At 38.2% G+C, this 14,174-nt stretch overlaps 1 pseudogene; it reads left to right on the top strand.

The window, feature by feature from the left end:
* LOC144596366 (dynein axonemal heavy chain 11-like) overlaps positions 1–14,174 on the top strand; it is a 168,648-nt pseudogene that overhangs the window by 35,198 nt on the left and 119,276 nt on the right.

Here is a 14,174-nt window from a genome sequence, read left to right as displayed (position 1 = left end):
AGATAGATCAGCCATGATTGAATAGCGGAGTTGACTTCTACTCCTATCACTTATGACCTTATGACCTACTTATTTGTGCATTCTTTTGTTCTGCGGTTGCGCCCTCTAGTCCTAAATTTTCTTACTACTGAAACAGTCGAGAAAAAATGTAAATGTTTATATTGTGCATACCTTGGGTATGATATCCATTGAGTGCAGGTTTGGGCTGAGCTATGATGTTGCTTTAGATAAATAAACCGAAGCTTACAATTTAGTCTGGAGAAGGGTCCCTACCCACAGTGTCATCTATCCATTTTCTCCAAGGATGCTGCCTGACCTGCAGTTCCTTTTTTATTACATTTCTTACAATTTACTGTATCATAGACTTGCCTTCTGAACAAAATATTAAAAGTATTGAAAATATTACGGACCTAAGTGATTGCAAAAGTTAACATATTCAAAACCCTAAGGATAAAAAAAATATATAGGGTGCCAGTATGGGGGAGAAGTTTGAGCAGTACTTATATGTCACGTTGTGAAGTGGGGAGCATTTTGGTGTTTACTTAAAGCATGGATTTTGCTGGGAAATTCTGACAAATCTATATGGAATGCTGGCGTTTCCCAGCATAAGCAGATAATGTTTGAGACACCACGGGAAAGAAGCAATCTCAAACTCACTGGCTGCACTCTGCTGTTGGACTCTCCAGCAGAACCTGCCTACATCACCATAAGATGTCATTCAGGATTATTTAGACTTTTGGAGATACAGTGGAGTATTGTGTACAGTTTTGGTCTCCTAATTTGAGGATGGACATCCTTGTAATTGAGGCAGTGCAGTGTAGGTTCACGAGATTGATCCCTGGGATGGAGGGACTGTATTCACTGGAGTTTAGAAGGATGAGAGGGGAACTTATAGAAACATATAAAATTATAAAAGGACTGGACAAGCTAGATGCAGGAAAAATGTTCCCAATGTTGGGTGAGTCCAGAACCATGGGACACAGTTTTAGAATAAATGGGAGGCCATTCAAAACTGAGGTGAGAAGAAACATTTTCACCCAGAGAGTTGTGAAATTGTGGAATTCTCTGCCACAGAGGGCAGTGGAAGTCAAATCACTGGATGGATTTAAGAGAGAGTTGGATAGAGCTCTAGGGGATAGTGGAATCAAGGGATATGGGGAGAAGGCAGGCACGGGTTATTGATTGTGGAAGATCAGCCATGATCACAATGAATGGCGGTGCTGGCTCGAAAGGCCGAATGGCCTCCTCCTGCACCTATTCTCTATGTTTCTAGTGTGGAAACAGGCCCTTTGGCCCTCCGCATCTGCACCAACCAGCGATCACCCCATGCACACATGGACAATAGGGACAATACCTAACATACACACTGGGGACAATTTACAATTTACAATTTTACAGAAGCCAAATAACCTTCAAACCTGCATATCTTTAGAGTGTGGGAGTAAACCGGAGCACACAGAGAAAACCCACGCGGTCACATGGAGGTCGTGCAAACTCCGTACAGACAGCACCCATAGTCAGGATTGAGTCCGGGTCTCTGGCACTGTAAGGCAGTAACTCTACCGCTGTGCCACTGTGCAAGATGTATATATTTACCCTTCCAAGTAACTATTGTAGTTCAAAATTGATCAATCTAAAACAGCTATGATAACTCCAGCTAAGCATTGTTAATTTTTTGTTAGGTCATTAATAGTCAGGTTTTTGCCTGGCTCTCTCAACTGCGGCACAGGTGGGAATGATCATCAAAAATATTGCTTTGTTGATATCCGTGATGCTCAATTTCAATATTCATGAGTATCTTGGTAATACATCTCGACTGGCAATTACTCCCCTTACTGACAGGTGAGTTTTAGATTCCATTATTTACTTTATGATCTGACGGCAGAATTTTGTTCAATGCTACAGTCAAAGCAAATCAAGAAACCAAAACCTTGAAATAATTTAGTGTGTTAATTTTGGACATTTATTTTAATGTATAGGGAATCAAGACTGCTCTAGTGTCACTTGCAAAAATTTCTAAAAGCAAAGCATTAAAATGAAAATCCTTGATTTGTTTCTCATTCTGAATCAGATTTTTTTTAGAGTTGGTATCTAGTGTGCCCGTGTTTACCTTCATAATTCAGTCATTTGTATCTGTCTACATATGAATAATACCATTGCTTTAATATTAAAGAATTTGTTAATTTTCTTCAAGAGTGATTTTCTCATCCATTCAGCAATATCAAAAGCTCTTTATGCATTTTTTTCTAATTCTATCTAAATTGTCAAACAGATGTTGCAAGAATATTGGGTCAAACATTGACTCCTCATCTATTTTTGTGTTTGCAAGTCTTGTTCAAATGCTCCAGAAAATGTTGATTATACTTAACAAGTTGCCTATTAAAAACAGGAATTGGACTGGTCTACTATCAGGAAAAACACAAAATTACTTCCACTCCGCTGCTGTAACCCAATATTAATACTGTAGAAAATTTGTTCACATGTTTGAGTGTGCTTTCAGCAAAATAAAGGCAGAAATGCATTAGCAATTTAAAGGAAACTTTGATCGAGTGAAAAAATATTTATGAGGAAATTTGGAAATCTACTCAACAGTAAGTAAGTAAGATTCTATGTAAGAATTAAATCCAAACAAAATCACTTTTATCCAATAGAAATGTAAAAATATATTATGGTAAAACTGTCTGATGCTTTCTTGGATATTACAATCCACCAAAGGCAGTAATTTAAATTGATTAGGAACATTATGGGGCTATATTCTTTCGAAAGGTTACGTGGCCCCAGCCCAGGAACAGAATGCTACACATAGAAGGCAGAGATCCTGATTGCTTTGTCATATCATAATATATATTTAAATTTCTATTGGATAAAAGTGATTTTGTTTGGATTTCATTCATACAAAGCTGTTGAGTAGATTTCTAAAGATTCTCATAAGTATTTTTTCACTAGATCAAGGTTTCCTTTAAATTGCTAATGCATTTCTGCCTTAATTTTGCTGAAAGCACACTCAAACATGTGAACACATTTTCTACAGTATTAATATTGGGTTACAGCAGCGGAGTAGAAGCAATTTTGTGTTTCTCCTGATAGTAGACTAGTCCAATTCCTGGTTTTAATAGGCATCTTGTTAAATATAATCAGCATTTTCTGGAGCATTTAAACAAGACTTGCTAACACAAAAATAGATAAGGAGTCAATGTTGACCCAATATTCTTGCAACATCTGTTTTTTTTGTCCTCATCTTAATTTTTGTTGAAATTGTCATTAATAAAAGCTGATACTTACAAACAGCAGCTCCTATTCCCCAAATAAATGGTTATTTGAACAAACTGCACAGCATTTAGTAAATGGCATTCAACAAAATACTTGCATATATCAGTGAAAGCTTTATATAAAATACACATTGATTTGACTTTGAATGTTAATTCACATTTTTTCTCAACTGAGTCTTCTGTACTTGATGTTTCGAAATGTGTTTCTTTTCTGAGCACCTTCAAGGTTTGTATGTCTCTCCTGAATTTCAATATCGAGCATAGCATTGAACACAGAAAATAGAACAGTAGAACACTGGAGCAGGCCCTTCAGCCTACAATGTCTGTGCTGAACATGATAGAATAGAATTGAATAGAATAGCCTTTATTGTCATCCAAAAACATGTTTTTGGACGAAATTACGTTACCCACAGTCAGCAATGAGAGGCAATAAAAAAGAAAGCAATAAAACACACAATCACAAAAACCAACATAAAACAAAATACATCCATCACAGTGAGTCTCCTCCTGTCACCTCCTCACTGTGATGGAAGGCCAGAAGACCAGAATGATGCCAAGTTAAACAAATCTCCTCTGTCTGCACGTGATCCATACCCCTCGAGTCCCTGCATATCCATGTGCTTATCTAAAAGCCTCTGAAATGCCACTATCGCATCTCCCTCCACCACCACTTCTGGTAGCACGTTCCAGGCTCCCACCCTCTCTAATGGAAAAAAACTAATGGATGCCCCCCGCATCCCCTTCAAACTTTTCCCCTTTCACCTTAAAGCTATGCTCTCTAGTTTTTGTCATTTCCACCTTGGGGGAAAATGGTTCTGACTATCTACCCTACCCACACCTCTCAGAATATTATGTACTTCTATCGGGTTTCTTATGACGCTCCAATAAAAACAATCTAAATTTGTCCAACTTCTCTTTATAGCTAATGCCCTTTAATCTGGACAGCATTCTGTTAAACTTCTGCACCTATTCCAAAGCCTCGACATCCTTCCTGTAATGTGGTGACCAGAACTGCACATAATACTCCAAATGCAACTTGGAGTCCTAGTATTGTGAGCAGAATATTGCACAGCATCCTCTGATTTGTGCATTCCTACAGTTCAACTTTGTGTTTACTTCAGAGTTTATTTTCAATGATTCTACAGGTGTTATTTTACTTTGACTTTGACTCAGTCTTTACATTTGACAATGACTGGTGCTCCATCAGGACCTGCTGGGATAGGCAAACCCGAGACTAACCCAAGGACCTGGGACAAACCCAAGGACCTGGGACGTTCACTGGGCATTATGGTGTATGTTTTCAACTGCTCTGAGCAGATGGATTATAAGATAATAATAAATTGTAACATAATGCAAATATAATTATGATTGGTAAATCTAGAAACTGTTATGAATGATAATTAAATACAATGGAATTTATTCAAAAAGCATCCCAGAATTCGAATTGCATAGGGTGAAAATGGATAAATGAAAAGAATTCTGAATACAATTCTTACCATTTTTAATTTTGTGTGAATCTTTTTATACCTTTGGAAAAGAATATGATTGTGTACAATGTCCACTCCCCAAAAGATTCCATTACATTCTAAATCCAATAACTCCATGATCTTACTCCCACCCAAGACTAAAATCACTCAAAATTTAGTGTATTGTGTTTGTCAATAATTCTTAAATTTTCCAGCCTTGGTTTGAGTTTGGTTCTTTCATTGCGGGGAAGGTAAAAATAAGTGAGCAATTAATTTTAATTAATGCTTCTGGACATGTTATCTATCTTAAGAATTTTAATCTAAATTATAAAGCAGTGGGTTGGAATTTCTGCTTTGGGTGTAAGTAGGAAGTTGCATCCAAAACGCAGTTGAAATTGGAATGTTTGGATCATATGTTGATTATGGAATATTTGATTAGGAAATATGAAAAAAAAACAAAATATGCTGGAAGCAATTGTCATTTCAGGCAGCATTTGTACTAGAGGACAAGGCAGGTTAAGGCAGAGTCTTCATTTTTTACCTAACTTTCATTTACTGTTGAATTCACCACCACTTGTCAATGTCATAGATTCATGTGGAACAGGCCCTTGAACCCATCATATCTATGCTAACCACACCAAAACAAATCAAATATATGGCATGCATTTTCCTTTCCCTTCATTGTTAGTCTATATGCTGAAATTGTCTTCTTAATATCTGTAAGACTACCTATAATAGTGCAACATGTACTTCAGATGCTGAAAACTGTTACCACCAGTTTCAGAAATAGCAACTTCCCAACAACCATCTGTTTCTTGAAGACTACGCAGCACGCACCTCAATGATGAACTTCTACAGACTGTCTTTGATTGCACTAACGACTTTGGGGGTTTGTTTTGTACTAGTCCTGTGGTTATTACTTTATTGTTTTTTTTTGTTAATTATATTATCTAACTGTTTTGTGTTTAGAGCCCTTTGAAGCTGCTGTTAGTAAGAATTTCATTATTTGTTGTCAGTAAATATGACAATTACACGCTCTTAATCATTATCATCTTCTCATGAATAGCTAGGGATGGTTAATAAATGCTGGCCCTTTCATCGGTATTTACACCCTGTAAATTAATTCAAAGAAACTTGATGTGGACAACTGCTGAAACTTTCAAAGAGAGGTGTCGTAGAGCAGAAGGATGTTATACCTTGTAATGGGAATGATGGAAAGTTGAGGTGGAGATTACAATTATTCAGAGCAGATGAGTCCAAATGTATGAACGTAACTGATACTTAAGATGAGAGTGTAAGTACATTGTGGTAATGTGGACAAGAGAAATGCTGAAACATGGGACCACATTGGCAAGTGGTAAGAAGTTGGAACACTTCTGACAGTCCATCAGAACTGATTCTATTAAAAAAACAGTATAATTTGAGCTGTTTTTATTTCACGTAACCTATCATTCCAAAAGTGAAAATAAAAAAATCTATAATTATGAGATGATCCAGGAGAGAAAAGCATCAAAAAGACAGATTTAAAGAATAATAATATTGGTTAATTAGATGGTTAGGTTCGAGCAACAGGAAATGTGTGAAAAAATAATTAATTTCATAATTTAAATATATTTTCAATTTCTTTTTTTTTCAGACCTTGTGCAATGGTAATCCCAGATTTTGAGCTGATATGTGAAATAATGTTGGTGGCAGAGGGATTTATTGATGCTAGGATGCTTGCTAGAAAGTTTATGTCTCTACACACGTTGTCGTGTTGTTAACGCAGGTAACGTACATCTTGAACAAAATTGCCTATCAGACAATTTTATTTTTACTTCATTTGATTTATGTCAATTGTAAGTTATTATCTTGTAGGACCACTAAGACTGGGTCCTGAGAGCTATAAAATCTGTCCTGGTGGTTGCTGGATTGCTGAAAGGTGATCGATATAGGCCTGAGGAACAGGTAATTCTAAGGTTTTGATGTTGGCAGAAAGTAGATCTGGATTCCATTTGAATCCAAGGCAGACATGACGAAGAAATAGCAGTGAAATGGGGTACATGGGAAAGGATGGGAGAAATTGAGAGAGACTTGAGCTGCACTTATAATTGGAGAGAGGTTGTGCATGATTGGAATTGTGCTGATCATTTCAAAGCACTGGATGAATTGTCGTGGAGTATAATTAATTTAGTATTAGAGACACAGCGCGGAAACAGACCCTTCAGCCCACCGAGTCCGCGCCTACCAGCGATCCCCAAATATTAACATTACCCCACACACACTAGGGACAATTTTTAATCATACACCAAGCCAATTAACCTACATACCTGTATGTCTTTGGAGTGTGCGAGGAAACCGAACATCTTGGAGAAAACCCACGTGGTCACGGGGAGAACGTACAAACTCAGTATAGACAGCACCCATAGTCAGGATCAAACATGGGTCTCCGGCGCTGCAAATGCTGTAAGGCAGCAACTCTACCATTGTGCCACCAGTTAAAAAAATGTAACTGCATTCTAATCCATCTGTCCTATCCCCCACCCTCAGCTCTCCCCCTCCTTCCCTGCACCTCTCTTGAATTTGGACAGCAGTTATGTCCCAATAATTATTACAGTTGATCAAAACTTCAATTTACTATTCATGATTAGTAACTGTCGTGATCTATATTAGTATACCATGAAAGCCTGTTTAAGTGTATGACTTGTAAACTAGTTTCTGAGCATATAATTTACAGGTGAAAACTGCTGAAACTTACATTTACATAGAAATGTCGAATGGCCCTTCGAGCCAGCACTGCCATTCATTGTGATCATGGCTGATCATCCACAATCAGTAACCCATGCCTGCCTTCTCCCCATATCTCTTGATTCCACTAGCCCCTAGAGCTCTATCTAACTCTCTTTTAAATTCCTCCAGTGAATTGGCCTCTACTGCCTTCTGTGGCAGGGAATTCCACATCTGTGTCTTCATGCTCGGAGAAGGTGGGAATAAATTGTCATCCTAAGATGCCAAAGTCCATCCACTCATCCAAGCCTTTCACTATTCTGTATGTTTCAATGAGATCCCCCTTCAGTCTGCTAAATTCCAGTGAGTATAGTCCCAGTGCCGTCAAATGCTCATCATATGTTATAAGCAGGTGCAAATGTACACCAACTTACCAGGACAGCATTTCATGTCTGGAAATTACTTTTTGTTTTTGCTAGGTACAGTTTAAATATATATTTAGCCATAGTCTGGGGGGATTTTAAATACCTGTCAGGGTCTATTTGAAAGGCACAATGAAACATCTCCAAGGGAATTTACAACTGCAGTTGCTGTCAATGTCCTCTCATTAAAAAAAAAAGCTTTTTTACTATTAAACCTTGGCCTGCTTGCCCTATTGATATGAGTGACCTCAGGATCTTCAGGATAAAATGGCATTGAAACGTGGAGAATCTAAGTGCTGCCCCAGTACATCTATTTACATCTGTTACAATTATTCTACTCTTTTAAATCTCAATTCTGCAATTGTCACTTTGACAAACAATCTTCGCTTAAATCTATTGTTATTTTCTCTTTTGCGCTACCTGAGGTCCTTGTGCATTGGATGATTTGCCTGCATTTCACTGTATTTCTTCACATATGGCAGTAATAAACTAATATCTTTTTTTGCGTTTGGCCTGCTTGCTGCTCAATACAATGCTTCCCGATGTTTTGAGCATTCATTTGCTTAAACAGATTGCCAAACATTGATGAGTCCCCGTGTTTATGCAATTCATTGTTACTTCCTAGTGTTGCTTTTCACAAACAGAAGCCTTATTATATGCAATTTTTAATGCATGCTCTGTAGCCTTTCAAATTCCAGTAATCGCTTTTTTTATGCACAACTTGTGCTGTGATGGAAACCCGTTTTTTTAAAAGCCTCTGGCCTGGAAATTCAGATAATTAGCACTTTCTTTTTCAGTGCACTGCATCTCAAAATTGAATTAAAATGGTACATGATTGTGACCTTTTCTGGGTCAAATCATGCTACTTCAGAAGGTTGATTATGTAGCAGGTCACGAGTCAGTATTGTACATCTCATGTGATGTTCACATATGCATATATCAGATGATCTGTACATCATGTGGTGCCACTTGTCAATTCTATCACTTGCTTCCTCACTTTTGGACTGTTCCACATAGTACATGTGCCCTTGTACTCCAATTTGGGAGGGCAATTGTAGGAAAGTGTGTAAAGGTAGGTCAATGCTGAGGCTTACATTGACAGGCAAAAGACCAGACTCACTGATATTTCACTGCAATATACTTTTAGGAGTGTATGATTCATCCTAAGTAGTTGTGTTTCAGTCCAAATGACCAAGAAACTTAGAAAATAGGTGCAGGAGGAGGCCATTTGGCCCTTCTAGCCAGCACTGTCATTCATTGTGATCATGGCTGATCATCCACAATCAGTAACCTGTGCCTGCCTCCTCCCCATATCCCTTGATTCCACTAACCCCTAGAGCTCTATCTAACTCTTTTTAAAATTCATCCAGTGAATTGGCCTCCGCTGCCTTCTGTGGGTGAAGGGTGACAAAGTTTTTTCTTACCTCAGTTTTAAATGCCCCCCCCTTTACTCTTAGACTGTGGTCCCTGGTTCTGGACTCCCCCAACATTTTTCCTGCATCTTGCTTGTCCAGTCCTTTCATAATTTTATACGTCTCTATAGGATCCCCTCTCATCCTTCTAAACTCCAGTGAAAACAAGCCCAGTCTTTCCGATCTTTCCTCATATGACAGTCCCGCAATCCCGGGGATTAACCTTGTGAACCTACGCTGCACTGCCTCAATAGCAAGGACGTCCTTCCTCAAATTAGGAGACCAAAACTGCACACAATAGTCCAGATGTGGTCTCACCAGGGCCCTATATAACTGCAGAAGGACCGCTTTGCTCCTAAATTCAAATCCTCTCGTTATGAAGGCCAACATGCCATTAGCTTTCTTCACTGCTTGCTGTACCTGTACGCTTACCTTCAGTGACTGGTGTATAAGGACACCCAGGTCTCGTTGCACTTCCCCTTTACCTAATCGGACACCATTGAGATAATAATCTGCCTCCTTGTTTTTGCTGCCAAAGTGGATAACCTCACATTTATCTACATCTGCCATGCATCTGCCCACTCACTCAACCTGTCCAAGTCACCCTGCAACCTCCTAACGTCCTCTTCGCAGTTCACTGCCACCCGGCTTTGTGTCAACTGCAAACTTGCTAGTGTTACTTCTAATTCCATCATCCAAATCATTAATATATATTGTAAATAGTTGCAATCCACTCGCCACTGCCTGTCATACTGAAAAGGACCCATTTATTCCTAAAAAGGACCAATCTTTTCCAAAAAGAACCCATTTATTCCTAAAAAGGACCTGATACCCAATTTCCTTAATTTATACCCAGGATTTTTCAGTCCATGTTCTGAATGCAATCAATGACTAAGTGTCCACAGCCCTCCAGGCTTCAGATTTTGAAGAATTCATCACCTTTTAAGTGAAGATCTTCCTTTGCATTTCAATCCTTATTTTTAGATTGTGACCTAGATTCACCAGCCAGGGGAATTGACCTTCCCTGAGCTTCCCTTTTGGGCTGCATTACGAATTCTGTACATTTCTATGAAGTCACCACTCAAGTCATCACCAATGCTTCTAAACTCTAGAGAAAAGAGGCCTAAACTCCTAAATAACTCATCATATGAAAGGGCCACCATCCTTGGAATCAATCTGGTAAAACTTTACTGTTGTAAGTGTCTCCATTTTTAGGTAAATACATCTGGAAGTGATGTGATGTACATACTACAATCAGCATCAATGATGCCAATGTAGAGATGGTTGAGAGCTTCAAGTTCCTAGGTGTAAATATCTCTAACAATTTTCCCAGACCAACCACCACAGCCAAAATGGCACAGCAATCCCTCTTCTTCCTCAGAAGACTAAGGAGCGTTGGCATGTCTTCTACTCTATGAAAGTTAATGTCCACCCTTGTTAGGGGTAGAAATACTGCAGATATCAATATTTTAGGATAAATCACTCTCACACTCCACTTATTTGTTTAATATCTGATATTGAAAAGACTTTGGTTTAATTTTTGAGAGATTTATATTCAGACCAATAATGTAATTGGCAATATAGGTAAAATAATGTAAAAATTGGCAATGATGGGTAAAGATGTAATGATGTAATTGGCAATGATGGGTAAAGTTTAAAATATTACATTCACTAATTGTTTAAGTATGCAATAATTTATCATATTTGTGAACAAAATGCCTTTTATTATAATGTTTCCACAGCTATTTCATGTGTTGCTGTTTTCCAGGTCCTAATGCAGGCTTTGATAGACTTCAATCTTCCAAAAATTGTTACCAATGATGCTCCCATTTTGTTGGGTCTCATTGGTGGCCTTTTCCCATTGTTGGATGTACCACGTAAAAGAGATGCAGATTTGGAAGAGATGGTGTGCCATTCTATTTCAGAACTACATCTGCAGCCAGAGGATAGATTCATATTTTATTATAAATAATAATTTATGGTTAATTTATCATAAATCTAAATAAATGGTTGCAAGTTGTATTTTTCACTGTTGCAAAATATGTATATGGCTTGTATTTCTAACAGCAGATTAACATTTTTACCTTGTCAAAACTTGACAGATGTTCTTCCTAAACCATCTGACATTTCTAAGCAGTAGAATGAAACACGTGTTTTGTTGTAGGGTTTATGTAATGACTGTCTTCATTAAGATATTTCAAATCATCTTACATTAATTGTAAAGGATAAATAACCTCAAGCTTTCAATACTTTTAAAATTAAACCAAAATGAGCTAAAATGTTTTATATTGTGAAAAATATTTGTATCCTTGTAACTGCTGGTTTCTGCTAAATTCTGGTAGCCCTTTCTCTGTGTTTTCTGATTGTCAACCTCTATGCTTTTACCTTTGGCTGCCAACCTATCATGACCTCTTTTTCTTCCCCCTCGCGATTCCCTGGTGTTTTTCTCTGGAGTTGATCTTGGCTCTCCTTGGAATCTCTTTCCTTGCAGGGGACATGATTGCAATCTGGAATAATTCATATTGTGCTGGGGAATCGTTTTGATGTTTTCTATTTCTTGCTTCTGCTGATTACTTATGGGGTGCAAAATATAGGAAGATTTATTGAACCAACAGAAAACCTTTGTGACTAAATTTGGCAAGGGCATTATGGGGGTTTTCCTTTTGCTGCTTTCAATAAGTAATCACTGTGATAATATGCATTTCCTACCCTCTTCATTATCTGTAAGTTTTGTTTCTTAAAGGCCAAACAAAATGGACTTTGAATACTTTTATATAGAGCAGATTTTTAATCTTTGTTTGAAAACCTAATTGCATAATTTGCACGATCTGATTATAAATCTTCCATTTTGTATCAGCTGCATTTGCCATAGATTAATAGTCCACTTGGCATCAGCAACTGCACTGCTTTTTGAAATGGTTCAGATGTTTTATGAAATGCTATCATCCACCATGTCTTTATGAAGCCACAGAAGTAAAGTTTGAAAAGCAGTGAAGAAATACTACTTACTGTTTACATACCTTAAAATTTAGAGAAGATTGTAGAGTTGGTAAATTTGATCAGATAGCAGAATACCAACTAAAGTCAGATTTCCGACACTATTGTTTACATAGGTAAAGCAGCTGGACGAGCTGTTGTCAGTGAGATATTCAGTTTTCATTGTGGGTATTTGCGGGAACAGGCAAGAGCCAAGTAAGTGAAGACACTCCAAAGATGATAATACTCGGATTTCTTAATGAATTAACTTGTTGTTTAAATATTATACAAAAGACGTCTTTCAGACAGCAGGACACAAAGACCCATCTCCAGTCTGGAGAAAGGATCCTGACCCATAACGTTACCTATCCAGTTTCTCCAGAGATACTGCCTGGCCCGCTGAGTTACTCCAGCACGTTTTGTCCTTGTGTGTAAACCAGAATCTGCAATTCCTTGTTTCTACATTTCAGTCCAGACTATTAAGCACCCATTTACACAAATCTGACCCCAACACCATTTATTCTCCCTACAACCCTGTCAACTCCCTCCAAATTTCTACCACTCTTCTACACACTAGAGGTAATTTACAGTGACCAAATAATTTACCAATCCTCACACATGTTTGGGATGTGGGATTTTTGTTTGCAGAAAATCCAGAGGAAAGCAATACAGAAATGGGGAGAATTTATAGACTTTAAAAGGGCAACACCAGAGGTTAAAATAGAACATGAATTACTTGGAGCTGTGAGGTTGTGCAAGGTACGATTCCATTGTGCAAGGTACAATTCCATTGAGTGAAGAATTTTTCCCCTAGATTCCCTCCGAAGTCTTCGTTCATAGAGCTGTTCGGCTGTCTCTGACCTGGTGTAAAGAAAGTCAATATTATAACGATGACAACATTTTACACATTGTACACACGGTGGCGCAGTCGTAGAGTTGCAGCCTTACAGCGCCAGAGACTCGGGTTCGATCCTGACTGCGGTTGCTGTCTGTATGGAGTTTGTATGTTCTCTGTCACCGTGTGGGTTTTCTCCGGTTTCCTCCCACACTCCAAAGACGTACAGGTTTGTAGGTTTGTAGGCTTCAGTTAATTGTAAATTGTCCCTAATGTGTAGGATAGTGTTAATGTATTGCTGGTTGGTGTGGACTCGGTGGGCCTGTCTCCACGTTGTATCACTAAAGTCCAAAGATAGGAGGCAGAGGGTAGAGGTGGAAGGATTCTGTGACCAGGATCCCTGGTGAACTGTGGTTCATTGCAGGTATTATTAGGTGCTGGGACCCTTGTCACTTGTGAAATATACCGCGGGTTCAATGTGAACATAGGAGGCATGATCAGTAGTTTTGCCGATGACACATAAATAGGTGTTATGAATACTGACATAGTTTGTCTAAGGCTACAGCAAGTCAGGTTGAATTTATTGCCATATGCACAAGTACAATGAGATAAATAAATATTTGCAGCAGCATGGCAGGCACAGGTTTGGAAGAATTGGAGATAGGTGTGGAATTCTGTGGGTTTATTAGAAGAGTGGAATGGGAAGGGGGGTTCTCAGAGAAAACAGTAATGTATTCTGTAGCTACTAGAAATATAAACAATATAAATGTACCTCTTTCATACCAACAGATATTAAGAACCCTACACAGGACTTGTGTCAACATGAGGTTAAAGCCAGTATGGTGTGATATAAACCCCAAGACTGTGACCACAGGTGAGCTGTTTGGATTTTTGCATTCTGCTACACGTGAATGGAAGGATGCTCAGTAGAAAGTTACTTATAAAGTTAAGGTTTTGAATATTTATAAAGCTCATAGTAAATTTTTATCTCCTTGCATTGGATGAAAGGTTAATTATCCATGGAATGTACCAATCAAACCATGACCCCAATCTAATTTAAATCATGTTTTCATAGATTAATTCTTTGA

The sequence above is a fragment of the Rhinoraja longicauda genome, chromosome 8 (genome assembly GCF_053455715.1).
Source record: "Rhinoraja longicauda isolate Sanriku21f chromosome 8, sRhiLon1.1, whole genome shotgun sequence".
NCBI classification, from domain to species: domain Eukaryota; kingdom Metazoa; phylum Chordata; class Chondrichthyes; order Rajiformes; family Arhynchobatidae; genus Rhinoraja; species Rhinoraja longicauda.
This window is presented reverse-complemented; position numbering and strand designations above follow the sequence as displayed.